We start from the raw sequence: 20470 nt of genomic DNA on the forward strand, positions 1-20470 counted from the left end.
CAATTTTTTTAATTTTCTAGGGGGCGCTATTGAGCCATTTTGTGTAGTGAGGATATGGGTCCAAGAGACTTTTTTGTACCTCTTTACATGATACATATATATACCAAGTTCTGTTCATCTATGTCAATCTGGAGTGAGGGGCTCAATTTCCTTAATATTGTATGGGGTGCAGTACCCCCATTTGGCCAGCAGTTCCTGTTTAATGGCGAAACGTCAAAATTCCTCACATCGCCACGAAGAAACTAAATCCCTAATCAGAAAGTTTTTGATAACTTTTCATCTCCAATGTGTCAAGATGTTTCTGAGTGAATTTGAAGTCGGTCAGATTAAATCTCTAGGAAGAGTTCACTCAAATGCGATGCGTAGAAAACGCCAAAATGGCGCCAAAAACGCAGATTCGACACAAAATGGCCGACTTCCTGTTGGAGTGAGGGTATGGGTCCAAGAGACTTTTTTGTGCGTCTTTACAGGATACATATGTGTACCGAATATCGTTTTTCTAGGTCAATCTGGAGGGAGGGGCTGAATTTTTTAATTATCTAGGGGGCGCTATTGAGCCATTTTGCCTTGTGAGCATATGGGTCCAAGAGACTTTTTTGTGCGTCTTTACACGATACATATGTGTACCGAATTTCGTTTATCTAGGACAATCTCAGAGGTGGGGCTCGCTTTTTTTAATTTTCTAGGGGGCGCTATTGAGCCATTTTCTCTCGCCCATTTTCGTGATCCTTAAAATATCAAATTTTTCGCCGGGTCGGACATGATTGCAAATTTTGGTGACTTTTCGGGCACGTTTAGGCTGTCAAAAACGCGTTTGTTTAGGCAGAACTATAATAATAATTAAAGCTGCAAGCAGCGATGATCGGGCCCAAGCTCCCCCGCCCCGCCACTACTGAGCGAGACTTGCTGCGACGCATCTTCAAGGTCTTGAGATGACACAGAGTCAATATGAAGTCGGTCGGATTAGGAGGAATTCATTAAAGTATGTGGTGTGAAAATTCTATCAAACCGCGCCAAAATTGCAAATTCACTTCAAAATGGCCGACTTTCTGTTGGAGTGAGAGTATGGGTCTAACAGACTTTTTTGTGCCTCTTTATGTGATACATATATATACCAAGTTTTGTTCATCTATGTCAATCTGGAGGGAGGGGCTCAATTTTCTTAATCTTCTATGGGGTGCAGTACCCCCATTTGGCCAGCAGTTCCTGTTTAATGGCGAAACGTCAAAATTCCTCACATCGCCACGAAGCAACCAAATCCCTAATCAGAAAGTTTTTGATAACTTTTCATCTCCAGTGTCTAAAGATGTTTCTGAGTGAATTTGAAGTCAATCGGATTAAATCCCTAGGACGAGTTTGTTAAAGTACAAGGCGTGGAAAACACCAAAATCGCACATATTTTTCAAAATGGCCGACTTCCTGTTGGAGTGACATCATGGGTCCAAGAGACTTTTTGGTGCGTCTTTACATGATACATATGTGTACCAAATTTCGTTTGTCTATGTCAATCTGACGTGAGGGGCTCAATTTTTTTTCAATTTTCAATAGGACGCTATTGTATCCAGTAGGTGGCGCTATTGAGCTGACACAGTATTGATGCATATACGTGTTCAGGGCGGGACCCTCTACATGCGTGATTAATTTGGTGTAAATCGGACGATGTCTGTAGGAGTTATAAGGACTTCCTGTTTAATGGCGAAGGATCGAATGGCGAAGGAAATTGTCGGCGCCGCCACGGCCAAACCGGATCCCTAATCAGAAAGTTTTTGATAACTTTTCATCTCCAATGTCTCAAGATGTTTCTGAGTGAATTTGAAGTCGGTCGGATTAAATCCCTAGGACAAGTTCGTTAAAGTACGAGGCGTGGAAATCGCCAAAATCGCACATATTTTTCAAAATGGCCGACTTCCTGTTGGAGTGACGTCATGGGCCCCACAGACTTTTTTGTGCGTCTGGACATGATACATATATATACCAAATTTCATTCATGTACGTCAATCTCTCACATTTTTATATTCAATAGGGGGCGCTATTGAGCCATTTTGCGACGACCATTTTGGCGGACCTTAAAATATCAAATTTTTCGCCGGGTCTGATGTACGTGCAAATTTTGGTGACTTTTCGGGCACGTTTAGGCTGTCAAAAACGCGTTTACTTTATAGGAACGATAATAATAATCGGTACGATTACAATAGGGCCTTCGCACTGTATAGTGCTTGGGCCCTAATTAAAGCTGCAAGCAGCGATGATCGGGCCCAAGCTCCCCCGCCCCGCCCACTACTGAGCGAGACTTGCTGTGACGCATACAGAGTCAATATAAAGTTGTTTGGATTAGGAGGAATTTATTAAAGCATGTGGTGTGAAAATTCTATCAAACCGTGCCAAAATTGCAAATTCACTTCAAAATGGCCGACTTCCTGTTGGAGTGAGGGTATGGGTCTAAGATACTTTTTTGTGCCTCTTTATGTGATACATATATATACCAAGTTTTGTTCATCTATGTCAATCTGGAGAGAGGGGCTCAATTTCCTTAATCTTCTATGGGGTGCAGTACCCCCATTTGGCCAGCTGTTCCTGTGTAATGGCGAAACGTCAAAATTCCTCACATCGCCACGAAGCAACCAAATCCCTTATCAGAAAGATTTTGATAACTTTTCATCTCCAATGTCTCAAGATGACTCTGTGTGAATGTGAAGTGGATGGGATGAAATCTCTAGGACTAGTTCGTTCAAATATGAGGCCTGGAAATGACCAAAAAACTCAGCAAAATATAGCATTTTTCCCAAGATGGCCGACTTCCTGTTGGACTTAGGGTATGGGTCCAAATGGCGTTTTTGTGCGTCTGGAGATGATACATAAACCTTCCGAATTTCATTCTTCTATGTCAATCGGGAAGGCTGAGGTTCAATTTTGAAATATTCAAGGGGGCGCTATTGAGCCGTTTAGTCACGCCCATCCCATTGAAGTATATAGGATGTTAAATGAACGCACTCCAGACGTGTGTGTTGAGTTTCGTTACCGTGGAGGCATCCTTTGCCCCTAAAAACTGTAATCGTATTTCATGGCGTTGAATGCGTTGTCATGGCAACAGTATTTGATGATGGGTCATGAGTTGCAGAATGTAGCATCACCAAGGTCTTATGTCTCAGCTGAGTTAATTTCAGGTATAAATACTTATGATTATGGGAGTAATCAGTGAAAGACTGAAGCAAGTGACTTCCTGTTTCCAGTAGGTGGCGCTATGACTGTCACTAAATATGAGACTGTACATGTGTTCAGACCGGGACGCTGAACAAGTATATTAAATTTGGAAAAGCTCAGACCATGTGGAGTCAAGTTATGAGGGTTTGAAATTTCATGGCGAAGGATCGAATGGTGAAGGAAATTGTCGGCGCCGCCACGCCCAAACCGGATCCCAAATCAGAAAGTTTTTGATAACTTTTCATCTCCAATGTCTCAAGATGTTTCTGAGTGAATTTGAAGTCGGTCGGATTGAATCTCTAGGAGGAGTTAGGGTTCAGATGCCTCGTATGAAGTCCTTCCGCCATTCTCAGGCCAGGAGCAGAGTATCATCATGCTCAGTCCTCAGCAGTCTGTGTGTGTGTGTGTGTGTGTGTCTGTCTGTGTGCGTCTGTGTGTGTGTCTGTGTGTGTGTATGTGTGTGTGTGTCTGTGTGTGTGTCTGTGTGTCTGTGTGTGTGTGTCTGTGTATGTGTGTCTGTGTCTGTGTGTGTGTGTGTGTGTGTGTCTGTGTGTGTGTGTCTGTGTATGTGTGTGTGTCTGTGTGTGTGTCTGTGTGTGTGTGTGTGTGTGTGTGTGTATGTGTGTCTGTGTGTGTGTGTGTGTGTGTGTGTGTGACTGAGAGGTCAGAGAGTAGGTGATAAACTGAGCTCCTCCTGCATTTGTTTTATGTTTGAAAATGAACAATATAAAATATATTAATTAAATATAATTTAATCAGCTAAATTAACTGAGCTGATCATCATTTTTTCTTGTTGTAAAACAAATCAGAAAAAAAGATTTTGTACAAAAAATATCAGAAATATGTTCTTTGTGGTGTATTTTGTCTTTTTTATGTCCCTCATGAGTTTCCTTGAAGGAGAAATGTTTTTTTCTAATCTGAAGTCTGAGGTGACATGTCTCCCTTAATAAAAAACACTCGCCATTATCTGTGCAGCAGGATCAATTGTCCTCTTTGTTTAAAACAAAAGATTCCCGCCATTAACTGTGCAGCTGGATTTTGATTGGTTGAATAATTTTTTTTTTCAGGTTGAGCTCCAGGGGTATAAATAGTTTGCTCGGAGCTCCAGAGGGCGTTGTTCTGCTTTCCCGCTGGACAACTTCACACTGCCTGACCAAGCGATTTTGAGAGAGAGAGCATTGCTGATTTCATCGACGGATTCACCAGGATTATCACTCCCTTTCACCGGATTTAACACATTTCTCTTGGATTAACACTTTTTCTTGGATTTTACTCGTTTTTACTGCATTTTTTAACAGTTTTCCCAGTTTTTTTCTTCAGTGTTTTACAGGCCTTTCTTCATCCTTGGCTTTGAGGACTTTATTCGAGCTCACAGTAAGTTATTCTTAATTTATCACTTTAAAAGGTACAAATGTATAGTGATATATCTCTCTCACAGAGTTATAGTTGGATATATTTCTTAAAAAATGTATTTATTAGGCCAGACGGGCTGTTGCTAGCTGCTAGCAAACCGCTAATGCTAGTAGTTAGCTAACAGGCTAATGCTATTCCATTCATTTGAATGTTCATGTGCTAACGCTAATGCTATTAGCTAGCTGCTTAGCATGCTAACAGGCTAATGCTATGCCAATAATTTGCTGGTTCATGGGCTAATGCTAGTGCTAACTGCAGTCACTGCTGTGTGTGGGTGCTCTTTAGCATACGCTAGCATTATGCTAGCGGATTTTTACATGACGTTTCAGAGCTATAAATAGCTACTTATCTGTTGTGTTATTAGCGACATGCTATTTTATGGCTATGAGAGACACTGTGATATTTATTAACGTCCGTTTTTATGTTAATAAAGTATGGCTTACAAGGTGAATTTAGGCTGTTATATTGGTTACCCTCTGTAGTCATCTCTCTGTGTGTGTGTGTGTGTGTGTGTGTACATGTGTGTGTGCGCGCGCTGCTCGCTGCTGTTACACACAGACAGGTTGACTAAACGTGTCTGCGCAGTATTTTGGTGACATGGAGAGTTGTTTCTACTGCTCCTGGTTTGCTGTGTTTCACCTGCTTTATTGATTGAGTAACTTTGAGTTATGTGGCTTATATATGAGTTACGATGGTCGTTAGCATTATGCTGCTGGATTTTTACATGATGTTTCAGAGCTATAAATAGCTACTTATCTGTTGTGTTATTAGCGACATGCTATTTTAAGGCTATGAGAGACACTGCGATGTTTATTAACGTCAGTTTTTATGTTAAAGTATGGCTTACAAGATTAATTTAGGCTGTTATATTGGTTACCTTCTGTAGTCATCTCTGTGTGTGTGTGTGTGTGTGCGCGCGCTGCTGTTACACACAGACAGGTGGACTAAATGTGTCTGCGCAGTATTTTGGTGACACTGAGTTGTTTCTACTGCTCCTGGTTTGCTGTGTTTTACCTGCTTTATTGATTGAGTAACTTTGAGTTATGTGGCTTATATATGAGTTAAAATGGTCGTTAGCATTATGCTGCTGGACTTTTACATGATGTTTCAGAGCTATAAATAGCTACTTATCTGTTGTGTTGTTAGCGACATGCTATTTTATGGCTATGAGAGACACTGCGATGTTTATTAACGTCAGTTTTTATGTTAAAGTATGGCTTACAAGATTAATTTAGGCTGTTATATTGGTTACCTTCTGTAGTCATCTCTGTGTGTGTGTGTGTGTGTGTGCGCGCGCTGCTGTTACACACAGACAGGTGGACTAAATGTGTCTGCGCAGTATTTTGGTGACACTGAGTTGTTTCTACTGCTCCTGGTTTGCTGTGTTTTACCTGCTTTATTGATTGAGTAACTTTGAGTTATGTGGCTTATATATGAGTTAAAATGGTCGTTAGCATTATGCTGCTGGACTTTTACATGATGTTTCAGAGCTATAAATAGCTACTTATCTGTTGTGTTGTTAGCGACATGCTATTTTATGGCTATGAGAGACACTGTGATTATTAACGTCCGTTTTTATGTTAATAAAGTATGGCTTATAAGGTGAATTTAGGCTGTTTATATTGGTTACCGTCTGTAGTCATCTGTGTGTGTGTGTGTGCGCTCTGCTGTTACACACACATAGTTGGTGACATGGAGGGTTTTTATTACTGCTCCTGGTTTGCTGTGTTTTACCTGCTTTCACACAGAGATTATTGATTGAGCGTATTTCTCTGAGTTATGTGGCTTATATATTTTTATGATGCTTGTTAGCATTTGTTAGCATTATGCTGCTGGACTTTTACATGATGTTTCAGAGCTATAAATAGCTACTTATCTGTTGTATTGTTAGCGACATGCTATTTTATGGCTATGAGAGACACTGTGATGTTTATTAACGTCAGTTTTTATGTTAATAAAGTATGGCTTATAAGATTAATTTAGGCTGTTATATTGGTTACCGTGTGTGTGCTACTGTTACACACACACACACACACACACACACACACACACAGCTGGACTGTGATGGAGGAGCTTGATAAGTTATATTAAGCGATGCTTTATTTTGTGTGTGTTTTGATTGTGTAACTTTAAGTGTATTGTTAGCATTTGTTAGCATTATGCTGGCGGACTTTTACATGATGTTTCAGAGCTATAAATAGCTACTTATCTGTTGTGGTGTTAGCGACAAGATAGAATTTAAGCTGTTATATTGATTACAGACTTTAGTCACGTGTGGGTGTGTGTGTGTGTGTGTGTGGCACACCAGTGACATAGAGCGGAATTATTATTTTATTGTTTATTTTATTATCATGATTATTATAATTATTTTGTTGTTGTTCTTCCTCCTGAAAGTTAGATTGGATGTTTGTGTGTTTGAGGAGCTTGGTTTATTCTGGATGGATATTTCTCTTCATGTGAAGCTGTTACAGCAGGGTTTAAACTGGCTGATATAATAAACGTGCTAAAAAAGGAAAGAGTATATATACATGTATTGATTGTTCTGTGTTAACTTAATGTAAATGTAATTTATTTATGAAATGTTTTATTATTATTATTATTATCAGTGCAGGGACAGAGGACACACACACAGCGTTTTTGTTCAGTTAAATTGATATCAATCCTGTTAAACTGTGTCTTACTGTGACTTTGTAATTAGCATGTCCTTCTATGTTTAAAAGCTATGGTCTGTAGAAATGCACAAAAATATATATAGATGGTTACAGCTGTGTAACAGTTAATACTAAGGGTTTTGTTTATTGAGCTTAGTGCATTAAACTTGAGTCTAAATACAGTCTCTGCTGCTTTGTTACTGATGTATATAAACTTTCTATTCATTCAGATGCCTCGTATGAAGTCCTTCCGCCGTTCCCAGGCCGCCAGGAGGCGAGTGGAGGAGCAGCGGATCGTCATGCTGGGTCCCCAGCAGCCTCCTTGTGACACCCTTGCACGTATGTACCCAACTATTATTTTAATGAATATTTTCCTTCATATGTGGAAGGTGTAAACTGTCTTGCAGTTTTCCTATTGGGAAAGTGTGTTGTGTTTTGGATATGTTGTAAATGATGTTTTTATCTTGGCTTCATCTAGGCCGTGGCACCGGCTGGCGCCACAAGGTGAGGAAGTGGCCGACCTCTGAGCTGACCGGCCGTCAGCACAAGTTGGTCCTTCCAGCTGATGCCCCCGACAAGAAGGTATTATTATTGTTATTGTTATTGTTATTATTATTATTATTATTACTATTATTTATTTATTTATTTATTTATTTTTAGAATTTAATAACAAACAATTTGATCCGAGGAGTAATTATTTCCATTATTTAAAAATATATATCTTGTGTTGTTTCAGTTGGTCCTTCTTGTCGGTGCCTCGCATCTGCGAAGCTTCGCAGATGGTGTGGTTCCGATGCCGGAGGGGTCCCTGTCCTTCGCTGTCATGTCGACGCCGGGGGCCTGTGCAGCTCAGTTGCGGACCGAGGTGCTGAACGCTACGGTACCTCGGGTCCCTGACTTGGTCTGTCTCATGGCTCCTAGCAACAACTTGACAGCGAGCCGGACAGTGGACGAGGGCCGGGCCGACTTCGCCAGGCTCCTGTGCACGGTCTGCACACGCTGGCCTAAGGTAAGCACATTTGTCATTACAATGATTATTATTGCGGTTATTATGATTGGTTGTATAATTATAACATGGAGGTGAGCTTGGGTTGGGCAGGTTGGGAAGGAGCAGCGCCAGGTGAGTTGATTGGTACAGTTGGACTAATTGACTAATCAAGCTCTCCTTTCACACTGTAGTAGGTGCTGGACAGCGTGGTGGCTGCACAGAGAGAGTGGAGGAGCACCGGAGCAGTAAAAGGCTGGCGAGTTGGTCGTTGCGGTGGAGAGCCCGGTGTAAAGCACCAGCACCTGAGAGCTGCGCAAGTTTTTGTGTGGCAATAAAAAATGTTAATTGAACTGTGTCTGACTAAACTGTGTTGAGGGAATTTCTAGTGGCAGCATCTTGTGCCACAAATGAATTTGATTGTGAAAAGACTTTTGTAATGAAATCTTTTATTTTATTTTATTTTTTCTAGGTGATCGTCATGGACTTCGTGCCGCGTTTGGTTGTGGATGAGGACCTCCAGGCCCACTTCCGGAACGCGTTCAGCCAGGTCGCTGCACGCATGGGTATGTTAAAAAAGAGAAAAAAATAGCCTTAATGTGAATTATGTTGTCTTTGAATATTTCAGTAATTAATGTTTTTTTTTCCTGTAGGTGTCCCGTACATCCATCTTGCGGACGACTTCCCCACGCGGCGTCTTGAGCTGTGGAGCAGAGACGGCGTAAGTAGTAGTACTACTTCTTTGTAGTTGAAATGTGACAACTTGGAGAGTCAAATTTCTGATGAGTAAATCGACTTTTCATGTGTTGTTTTTGCAGATCCACTTGAGTGACAGCGCTGGTATGCGCATCCTTCGGGAGTCACTGTGGAGGGCCGCTCTTCTGCATCTGGCGACGCCGCCACCAGAGCCCAGGGTGTCTCCGAGGACCTCGCCAGGGACGCCTCGTCGCCTTCCACGAGTGGTCGTCAAGGGGGAGATTGTCGTTCCTCGGCAATCAGACCCCTTCGACTGGTCGCTCGTGGAACGGTGCAGAAAGGTAAGGATTTGATTTAGACTTTTTTTTTTTAAAGTAACATTATAACAATAAGGTTTGACTTAAAGCTGCAGTTGGTAACTTTGAGCAGAGAGAGGACTTAGCATCAAATTTGAAGAAGTACAACTGTCAGATCCCTCCCCCTCCCTCTCCGCTGCACTCCTGCCTCCAAAGTCCCTCCCCCAGAGGAGGCTGACGTGCACGCGACCAAGTGATCGGTAATACATGAGCTACACTCCACACAGCTAGATATAACACGTTTACAGTGACTTTCACATGGCTATACCTTACCTAGAAACTGGGAGACATGAGCTTGACCGGCTCTGATTTGGTCTGTTTTCCGGTCGTGGTGGATTCTGGCAATTTGCAGTAGGAGCAGTTTGTTTTTTACAGATGACTAGTTTCATGTAATGATGTCTTTACATAGTGACAGTCTTAGCAAATATGACAAAAAGTTACTTTTATAAGACTTACCAACTGCAGCTTCAATCTATTTAATACAAACTTTGGTCATTACAGAGGAGACGTTCCAGCGAGGAGGAGTCGTGCGGCGCGGGTCGAAGTGGGAAGCTCCAGCAGGCGGTCAGTCTATTTGTGTTATACTTGAACTTTATCATTGATATTTTTAGTGATCATATGTGTATTATATGTTAAAGCAAGTTGTCAGTAATAGTCTGTCTCCATTATTATTTGACAGCTGGAGGTGTCCTTCCCACTGAACCCGGTGCGGTTCAGCAGCGCGGTGATGGAGGCGATGGACAGGGTCGCTCCATCTGATCTCTCCAGCCCTGAGATGTGCACTGCGCCAGCCGGCAAGAAGGTAAGCTACATGCAAATGATATGTGTTGGTTGAGGCTTTCTAATGAATTAATTTCATTTTAAATTTGATGTTAATTAATATTTTCATGTTTTTCTTTTAGAAACCCCGCGTGGACCGTCAGCCCAAGGCCGCCACTTCCAAGAGGAGACGGGCTCGACAGCAGGTTAGTAATTGATGACATTTTTGTTTGTATTATGTGGTGATTGAAAGCATGAAGAAATGTGTGGATGGAGTTGGTCAATTATTTTTGGTTTTTCTCCTCTTCTAGGTGAAGGCTGTTGTCGAGGCAGCTCCTGTGGAAGTGGTCGTGACGCAGAGGGAGACTCCTGCTGCCTGCGTCACAGGTAAGATTGACCCTAGTTCTAATGCTGTCCTGAAACATGCAATGCACTTTGAGTTTGAAAACATGTTTGTTAACCATGTCACATGTGTCCTCAGAGTCATCGCTCCCCAGCCCCGTGGACGTGGTCGTGACGCAGAGGGAGACTCCGGCTGCCTGCGTCACAGGTAAGATTGACCCTAGTTCCTGATTAGCCTTAACGGTCATTTATTGATGGAGGTTGAAAACGTGTTTGTTAACCATGTCACGTGTCCTCAGAGTCATCGCCCCCCAGCCCGATGGAGGAAGACTTCCCTAGATGCGTCAAAGGTAGGACAGACTTTGATTCTTCTAGTTCAGGTTCAGTGTGTTCGGACACTGGTGTTCCAACTGACCATGATGACTGTACATCTGCTAAGGTTAAATGGGTTAGGGGGAGCTTCCATCAGGGCAATGGTAGATTTAAATACCCAGGGCGTCAGTGTATGGCCATAGCTTTAGCAAGCTTGGCTAAACACACAGTCAGTAGTGTGTTCTCGTGGCGGCGTCGTGATTTGGATCATGTTCTCCATCTAGGTGATGACTTGTACGCGTTCTTGCGTGAGAACAACAGGATCGGTGGGACCTCTGAGTTCTTGTGTGTTCCTGAGTTGCCAGGACAACATGTTTTTGACGGGCAGCAGTTTACCTTTGACTATGGTAGTGATTATGTTAGTGGTGTGGTCAATGTAGTTGATGGAGAACTTGTTGAGGCTGGTTGTCACACCTCTCTCCTAAATGGATTGGAGAGGATGCTTGATAACTATAGCACGTGCTTACTGACCCTGGGTTGTAATACATGTGCGGTTATTAGTCAGAATGGTAGATATGCTGTTGTTGATTCACACGCACGCAGCGCTGCTGGATTGGTAGGTGTTTATGGTAGAAGTATAGTTGCTTATTTTAGTTGTGTTAGAGACCTGCATGAGTATGTATGCAATCTGGCTGCATCACTCAATGCAAGTCATGAACCTTTTGAGATCGCTGGTGTGCGTGTGTTTCACGTAGTGTTTAATGATGCTCCTGCTGATGATGTAGAGGTTGTGGTTGTTAGTGGTGATGCTACTCCAGATGAGGTCGTGTCTGTGATAGTTAGTGGGGATGCTCCTGCAGCTGATGCAGATGTTGTTAGTGGGGATGCTCCTGCAGCTGATGCAGATGTTGTGTTTGTTGGTGATGAGATGTGCAGACAGCTGCAGTTTGATCCCCTTAGTAAGGAGGTTGCCCAGTTGGTTTGTAAACGGGTAAATGTAGAGTTTGAGAAGGTTGATGAGGTAGTGTCTGCAGGAGTAGGTTTGTTAGGGTCTCCTTGTAAGAAGGAGAACATAGTGGCTGATGGGAACTGTTTCTTTAGGGCAGTGTCTCTAGCTGTGAGTGGAACACAGAAGAGTCATAGGAAGATTAGATTCGCTGTTGTTAAACATCTAGAGAAGAATGCGTCACAATACAATAGCATTTTGAGAAGTGAGTATTCTTCAGTGGCAGATTATGTTAGGGAGTCAAAGATGAGCTATGTTGGCAGCTGGGCAACAGAGGTGGAGATTCAGGCAGCAGCAGATTGTTTAGGAGTTAATATCTTTACATTTTGTGATGGTAGATGGTTAGAATATAGCTGTAAGTTTAATGGTTTGTCTAGACAGGGGATTTATTTGGAAAATTGTAACGGTAACCATTATGAAACTGTTGTTTGTGTCCATGAGCCTCATGAACGGAGTAGTTGTTATGGTTTGTGTAAAGTAAATAGCTCAGATTCTAAAGTTTATAATGTGAGATGTCGTAGTGTACAGAGTTGTTCTTTGGAACGTTCAGATTGTACAGGTGAAGATGGTAGTAGTTTTTCTAAATACTTGATAAGGAAGAAGAAATTACAAAGGAAAACTGAATATCAGGAAAATGTGTTGTTTAGGCAGAGAATGAAGGAAATTAGTATTGAGAAGTATAGGGAAAATTTGTTGCATAGAGAGAGAGTTAAAGCAAAGAGTGTTGGAAAGTATAGGGAAAATGTGGTTCATAGGCAGAGTGTGAAGGAAATGAGTCGAAGAAAGTATCATGGGGACTCGGAGCATAGAATTCGTGTTGTAGTAGATAACAAGTTGAAGAGAGTAGACATAAAAGAGAAACGGAAGCAGTTTGACTTTGTGATGGACCAGTTTTTGGATAAGGTTAAAGATGGTCCAGATTTTGTGTGTTCAGTTTGTCATAGGTTGTTGTTTAGACGGCAGGTTGTAAATTGTAGAAAAGAGAATTACAACAAGAATAAGGCATTAGCTTCATTAGCAGATAAGTGTATTAGTGAGGACTATTTACACAAGTGTAGTAAGGACTGTGTAGTGCCGTGTCAGTGGTTAGATTCAGCGAGAGGTCAGTTGTGGATTTGTCACACGTGTCATAGTAAGCTGAATAATGGTGTACTGCCACCTGAGAGTTCAGTTAATAACTTGAAACTCGATCCTATTCCACCGGAGTTGGCGTGTTTGAATAGTTTAGAGCAGCATTTAATTGCGTTACACATACCGTTTATGAAGATGTTGGCTCTGCCTAAGGGAGGTCAGAATGGAGTGCATGGTCCGGTGACATGTGTTCCTGCCAACATAGTGGAGACCAGTAAATTGTTGCCGCGCTCCAATATGGAGGGATCTTTGTTGCTTGTTAAGTTGAAGCGTAAGTTGACGTATAAAGGTCATTATGAGTATCAGTTTGTGGATACTATGCGCGTTAGGAAGGCGTTGCAGTTTTTAAAAGAAACAAACGTGTATTATAAAGACGTTGATTTTAATGAGGAGTGGCTAAATGCATTTCTTAGGGAAGAAGATGAGGCAGTTGTTGAACCGGAGGTTAGTGTTAATGCAGAAACTGGGGAAGATGAAGATGTTTCAGATGAGCTTTTACATGATAGGCAGCAGCATTGTATGTTTCAGGACACGTGTTTTATGCCTGTTGACATAGGTCAGGAAACATTAGATCAATATTATGAGGGTGTGTTAAATGTTGCGCCTGCAGAAGGTAACAATCCTGTTAAGTTACTTTCTGATCAGGAAAATGAAGCTAAATGTTTCCCAGTGTTGTTTCCTCTAGGTGGTAAGACATATCATGACAGTAGGTCTAGTCGTTTAACGTTGTCTCGGTATTTGAATAATAGGATTTTGCATGCTGACGGTAGGTTTTCTAGAAATGTAGAGTATATATTTTTCGGTCAGTACATGTCTGAGGTTCAGCAGGTTGTGTCGAACGTGTCAATCGCCCTGCGGAAAGGTAAGGGGCGTCCTTCTAAGAAGGTAGGTGGTCAAACTGTAAGGGACTTAATAAACGATGAAGAGTCCATGAAGAAGTTGTTGGAGTTTGATGACGGGTATCGTTTTCTGAAGCCGATCCGAGGTACCCCGGCTTTTTGGCAGGAAGCCCAGCGTGGGTTAGTTGCGTCGGTCCGTCAGCTTGGTCTGCCTACTTGGTTTTGTTCATTTTCTTCTGCAGATTTGAGATGGACTAATTTACTAGGTAGCATTTTGAAGCAGGAAGGTAGGACTCAGACTGCAGAAGATTTAGAGTGGGCAGACAAGTGTGAGTTACTGCGTCGTAATCCGGTCACTGCAGCGAGAATGTTTGATTATCGCTGGCATGTGTTTTTGAGGGAGGTCCTTATGTCCCCCTCCAATCCAATCGGTAAAATTGTCGATTTCTTTTATAGGGTAGAATTTCAGCAGCGCGGTTCACCACATGTACATTGCTTGTTTTGGATCGAAAACGCACCTAAAATTGATGAAAACACGGACGAAGAAGTCGTGGAATTTATTGATAAATACGTGACATGCGAGTTACCGGCACAAGATGAGACATTATTGGACATTGTCACATCTGTACAGCAACACTCAAAGCGACATTCTAAAACTTGTAAAAAGAAAAACACGGCTTGTCGTTTCAATTTTCCAAAAGTGCCATCCACTCGTACATTCATTTCTCGTAGTCCATCAGCGGAAGAACTAAAAAATAAATGTAAGTGCGAGGAATCCGCAGCGTGTACATGTGGTAAACGAAACATGAAAAAACCGGATCTCATGAAAAGAGATTATGCAGAAGATATAGTGGGACGTATCAAGGCAGCTGTGTTAAAGGAGGAAAATAGTAACCTCACTGTTGAGGAGTTGTGGCAGCGTTTAGGAATTAGTCAAGCTACGTTTGAGGCTGCATATAAACGTATCGCCAAAAAGACAACGGTTGTCTTGAAGAGGCAGGTTAATGAAGTCTGGATTAACCAGTATAGTAAGCCTCTGTTGAAATGTTGGAATGCCAATTTAGACGTCCAATTTGTAGTAGACGCGTACGCTTGTATAGTTTATATTATTTCTTATATCTCTAAGGCAGAGAGAGACATAGGATTGTTGCTAGGGAACGCCCAGAGGGAAGCGTCAAAGGACGGGAACGTTAGTGCCAAAGAGGCTTTGAAAAGTTTAGGTAGTGTTTATCTGCACAATAGAGATGTGAGTGCTCAGGAAGCTGTCTATAGGTTAAGTGGCATGCACCTGAAGGAGTTCTCTAGGAAGGTTGTATTTATACCTACAGGGGACAATATAGTTAAGATGAGTCTCCCTATAAGTATATTGAGGGAAAAGGCAGAGTCTTCAGATTGTAATGTAGATGACATCTGGATGACTAGTATAATTGATAGGTATAAGAATAGGCCTAGCGATAGTACATTTAATGATATGTGTATAGCCACATTTGCGTCGGAGTATCGCATCGTAGCTAAAAATGAGAAATGTAAAGTTAAGATTCAATTACAAAATGATTGCGGATTTGTCGCTAAAAGAACAAATACTGAACCTGCAGTAATTAGATATGCGCGTTTTTCGGAGACTAAAACTCCAGAATTATTTTATCAGAGTATCCTGCAGTTGTTCTTGCCGTATCGTTCTGATAAGCAATTAAAGCCGAAGAAATTTGATACATACGGACAGTTTTATAAGGATGCGCGTGTTAGGTTTAGTGATAGTACGATGCATTCGGTTAAGGATGTCGTAGATTTAAATAGAGGCAAATTTGAAATTAATGCCGACGAGTTGGACGAGATACTGGAAAATATAGCAATAGATGGTGTAGCAGAAGATGCCTGGGGTGAATTGTGCCCAGAGCAGGAAGTAGAGAGGTTAGAGTGTGTACAGGAAGAGGAAGAGAGAAAGAAAGGGCAGGTTTTAGATGGTGATGATGATGTTGATCATGAAAACGTCCCAGACTTAGCGGTGTGTAGGGAGCAGGTAGTGACTATAGAAAAAAGGAATAACATTATGTCTAGGACTGATGGCTTGGCTCTTATTAGGTCTTTAAATGAGACTCAGCGGTGTGTTTTCTATCAGGTGAGGCAGTGGTGTTTAGATAGGGTTAGAGGGAAGAAGCCACATCCCTTTCATGTTTTTATTACAGGTGGTGCAGGGACAGGAAAGAGCCATTTAATTAAAGCCATTCAGTATGAGGCTATGAGGTTGTTGTCAACAGTCTGTCGTCAACCTGACAATATTTGTGTCTTGTTAACAGCTCCTACGGGGATTGCTGCTTACAATTTACATGGAACAACTATTCATCACACATTTAGCATTGGCAAAGATGTTCGCCTTCCCTACGTACCTTTGGGTGAGGAAAAGGTGAACTCTTTGCGTGCTAAATATAGTGATCTTCAAATTTTGATTATAGATGAAATATCGATGGTTGATCACAGACTGTTGACGTATGTTCATAGTAGGTTGAGACAGATTAAACAGACTGGTGATTTGGCTCCGTTTGGGAACGTCTGTGTCATCGCTGTAGGAGATTTTTTCCAGTTGCCTCCAGTTAGAGGGAAGCCTCTTTATGAAGAGGAACTTGGAGTCAACCTGTGGTCGAGTCTTTTTAAGGTTGTCGAGTTGACAGAAGTAGTTCGGCAGAAAGATGGTGAGTTTGCGTCGTTGTTAAATCGCGTTAGAACTCGTTCAAAAGGGACGGCAATGTTGAATAGCGACATTGAAATATTAAAGCGTTGTGAAACCGGTGAAGTCAGCTCAGCTTTACACATTTTTCCGACGAATAGACAAGTAAATGAGCACAATGATGAAGAACTGTTGAAGACATGTCCTGAGTATGAGGAAATAGAGGCTCAGGACTATGTCAATGATAAAAAAACAGGGGAGTTAGTGTTGAAGAGTGGCCATCACACAAAGACATATAACACGTGTTTAGCCCAAGTGTTGTCATTAGGTAAAGGTGCACGTGTTATGTTGTGTAAAAATGTGGATGTGTCAGATGGTCTAGTTAATGGTGTGTGTGGCTTTGTGACAGACATAGTTCATTTAGAAAAGAAAAAGTTTCCTCACAGAGTGTTTGTTAAATTTGATGATGATCATGTTGGTGCTCAGAGGAGGAAACAGTGTAGTAGTAGTTTGTCAGTTGTAGCGGGTTCCATTGGTATTGAAGCAGAGGAAGAGAGGGTGACTAAAAAAGGTGGCATGCGTCGTCAGTTTCCACTTAGACTTGCGTGGGCGTGTACTGTACATAAGGTACAGGGTATAACTGTAGATAGTGCTGTGGTGTGTCTCAAGAAGGTGTTTTCTGCAGGTCAGGCGTATGTGGCCTTAAGTCGTGTTAGAAGTTTGTCAGGGTTGGTGATTCAAGACTTTGATGATAAGGCCATTTATTGTAAAGACAACATTAAGGATGCTATGCAGAGTATGCCCCAATATTTGATAGGAAATAACATTAGGCACAAATTGGATACAAATACATTCAATGTTTTTTTGATGAATGTACAAAATCTAACTAAACATGTATCAGATTTGGCTTCATGTACACAGCATTTACAGCTTAACTGTATTGCTGTGACAGAAACATGGCTACCTGCTGCATCTACAGAAGCAGTAAACATCGAGGGCTTCACTTTTCACAGTAGTCCTCGAAGTTTATCTTATAACAGTGACCATCCAGCACTGATTGCACTGCAAGGACAACAACATGGTGGTGTTGGCTTGTACAGTGCACACAATTTGGCCTCTAATATTATCACAATGCCACCATTCAGTTTAGAATGTATAGTTTATAATTGGCTAGAATATAATCTATTAGTAGCAGTTATTTATCGGCCACCGTCATATCCCATGTCTCTGTTTAAAGAACACTTAGGGAAATTACTTGATTGGCTACATCCTAAAAGTAACAATATTGCAGTCATGGGAGATTTTAATGACGATCTCTTGAAATCATCAAGTGTCTGCAAACTTCTAACAGACAAAGGGTTTGTTCAGTTAGTAACGCAGGCGACAACAGAGCAAGGGACTTTGATAGATCATGTTTATGTTAATACATCAGATTATGAAGTTGAGTGTGAGGTTGTGCCTGCATATTTTAGTGATCATGAAGCGATTGTTTGCAGTTTTAAATGTAGAAATGTATAAATAGGAAGAGTTGTCATAGTAACTATAGGTTGTGGTGTTTAGGTAATTGTTTCCAGTATCGGGTAGAATGGATTGCGTGTTAGTTGATCATGTGTATGTAGGAATATTTTTATAATCATAATAATAATAATGATAATAATAATAATGTATCAGACTAATAGGTGGTTGGTTAGTTGTAGACTTGTAATTAGTGGTCATTATAGTTGTAGATGTCAGTCTTGTGGTCAGCTGTATGTTCTGTAATGCTTTAATGTATACAACATGGGTCAAAAAGTGATTTGTTTATTTTGATGAATAATTGAAATCATTGTCAGAAATCATGAATTATATATATATTTTTTTTGAAATGTAGTCAAAACACTCAACTATGTATTTTGTAATATGACATGACCCATGGTGTGCATTAGAGGATGTTTGCATGGCTTTATCTATGTTGTATGTGATGTTGTGTTTTATGTTATTTATTATATTATTATTTATTATGTTGAATTTTAAAAATAGGTTTTCTTTTTCCTACATTACAACAGCATCTAGATGTATTGATAAATATTTGGCCCATTGAACCATTTATTCAAAACTGCACTATTTGCATAGTTTTCTATATTTGTTGAACAAATAAATTGTAGTTGTCATTTTGACATATAATAAAATGCTGTTGCTAATGTAGGTTTTGCTTTACCTACCATGTTCAGACTAAAAGCAAAAGGCACTGGTAATGGTACTCCTGGTTTATACTGGGATTGGGTTCGATTCCCTGCGGTGCCCTGCTGATTGGTTTGGTATTTACATGAAAGGTTCAGTTCATTGTCTCCAACAACTGTCATTAACTTCCATAACGCTGTCAAAACTCAATCTGTCTCCTGTAGTTGTGCTTTCTCCTCTGTCTCCTCTCTTGTCCTGTCACTTTCTGCAGAAGGAGTGGAGACGAGTGAGACCAGCTGTCATCAATTATGATTATTTCTGTATCACAATATCGTAGACTCTGTTGATACAGACAGTCATGCCTTCCAGTTCTTGTTGACTGTTTTATTGTTCTGTCAGTAATGCACCTTTCTGAATATCTGCTTCTTCATGTTTGCAGTCTCCCAGTTACCTTCCTGCAATAAAACTATTTTAAAACCAGTTACAACCTCCTGCCTCTGTTGTCTGTTCTAGGGTTAACACACTCAGCCCATTACATTACAGCATATTTACTGTTGCCAATAAGTGGTGCCATGACAATTTGGTGCAGATTGGAACATGTCTGTTAAAGTTACAGAAATGTCCTGCTTCATGGTCATCAAAGATCACTTCCTGTGGCCTTATGAGTAAGAGACATGTTTGTCTATGTCAATCTGAGTCAAGGGGCTCCATTTTTTAATTTCATAGAAGGTGCAGTGGTGTCTGTTGTATGGCGAAACATAAAAAAATCTCCATATCACCATGGCAACCAGTAATCAAAAAAGATTTTGATAGTTTTTCAGCTCCAATATCTGAAGATGTTTGAGTGAATTTGAAGTCGATCAGATTAAATTTCTAGTAGGAGTTAGTTTTAGTGCATCTTTACACGATACACATTTCATTTCGAATTTTGTTTGTCTATGTCAATCTCAGTCGAGGGGCTCAATTTTTAAAATATTCTAGGGGGAGCTATTGATCCACTTTGCCTTGTGAGGGTATGGGTCCAAGAAACATTTTTGTGCGTTCTTACGCAATACATATATATACCAAGTTTTGTTCATCTATGTCAATCTGGAGGGAGGGGCTCAATTTCCTTAATCTTCTATGGGGTGCAGTACCCCCATTTGGCCAGCAGTGCCTGTTTAATGGCGAAACATCAAAATTCCTCACATCGCCACGAAGCAACCAAATCCCTAATCAGAAAGTTTTTGATAACTTTTCATCTGCAATGTGTCAAGATGTTTCTGAGTGAATTTGAAGTCGGTCGGATTAAATCCCTAGGACAAGTTCATTAAAGTACGAGGCGTGGAAAACGCCAAAATCGCACATATTTTTCAAAATGGCCGACTTCCTGTTGGAGTGAGGGTATGGGTCCAAGAGACTTTTTTGTGCGTCTTTAGATGATACATAAGTCTACCAAATTTCGTTCATCTACATCAATCTGGAGGGAGGGGCTCAATTTTATTAATATTCTATGGGGTGCAGTACCCCCATTTGGCCAGCTGTTCCTGTTTAATGGCAAAACATCAAAATTCCTCACATCGCCACGAAGAAACCAAATCCCTAATCAGAAAGTTTTTGATAACTTTTTATCTCCAATGTCTCAAGATGTTTCTGAGTGAATTTGAAGTCGGTCGGATTAAATCCCTAGGACAAGTTCGTTAAAGTACGAGGCGTGGAAAAAACCAAAATCACACATATTTTTCAAAATGGCCGACTTCCTGTTGGAGTGACGTCATGGGTCCAAGAGAGTTTTTTGTGCGTCTTTACAAGATACATATGTGTACCAAATTTCGTTTATCTATGTCAATCTGACTTGAGGGGCTCAATTTTTTTTCAATTTTCAACAGGGCACTTTTGTATCCAGTAGGTGGCGCTATGGAGCTGACACAGTATTGATGCATATACGTGTTCAGGGCGGGACCCTCTACATGCG

At 41.1% G+C, this 20470-nt stretch overlaps 1 protein-coding gene across 1 annotated transcript in view; it reads left to right on the forward strand.

Moving 5' to 3' along the window:
* Positions 1 to 20470, forward strand: part of LOC128377457 (NACHT, LRR and PYD domains-containing protein 5-like) — a gene marked incomplete at its 5' end in the record, with an annotated part of 123913 nt that overhangs the window by 40697 nt on the left and 62746 nt on the right. The window lies entirely within an intron of this gene.

The sequence above is a fragment of the Scomber japonicus genome, chromosome 17 (genome assembly GCF_027409825.1).
Source record: "Scomber japonicus isolate fScoJap1 chromosome 17, fScoJap1.pri, whole genome shotgun sequence".
NCBI classification, from domain to species: Eukaryota; Metazoa; Chordata; class Actinopteri; order Scombriformes; family Scombridae; genus Scomber; species Scomber japonicus.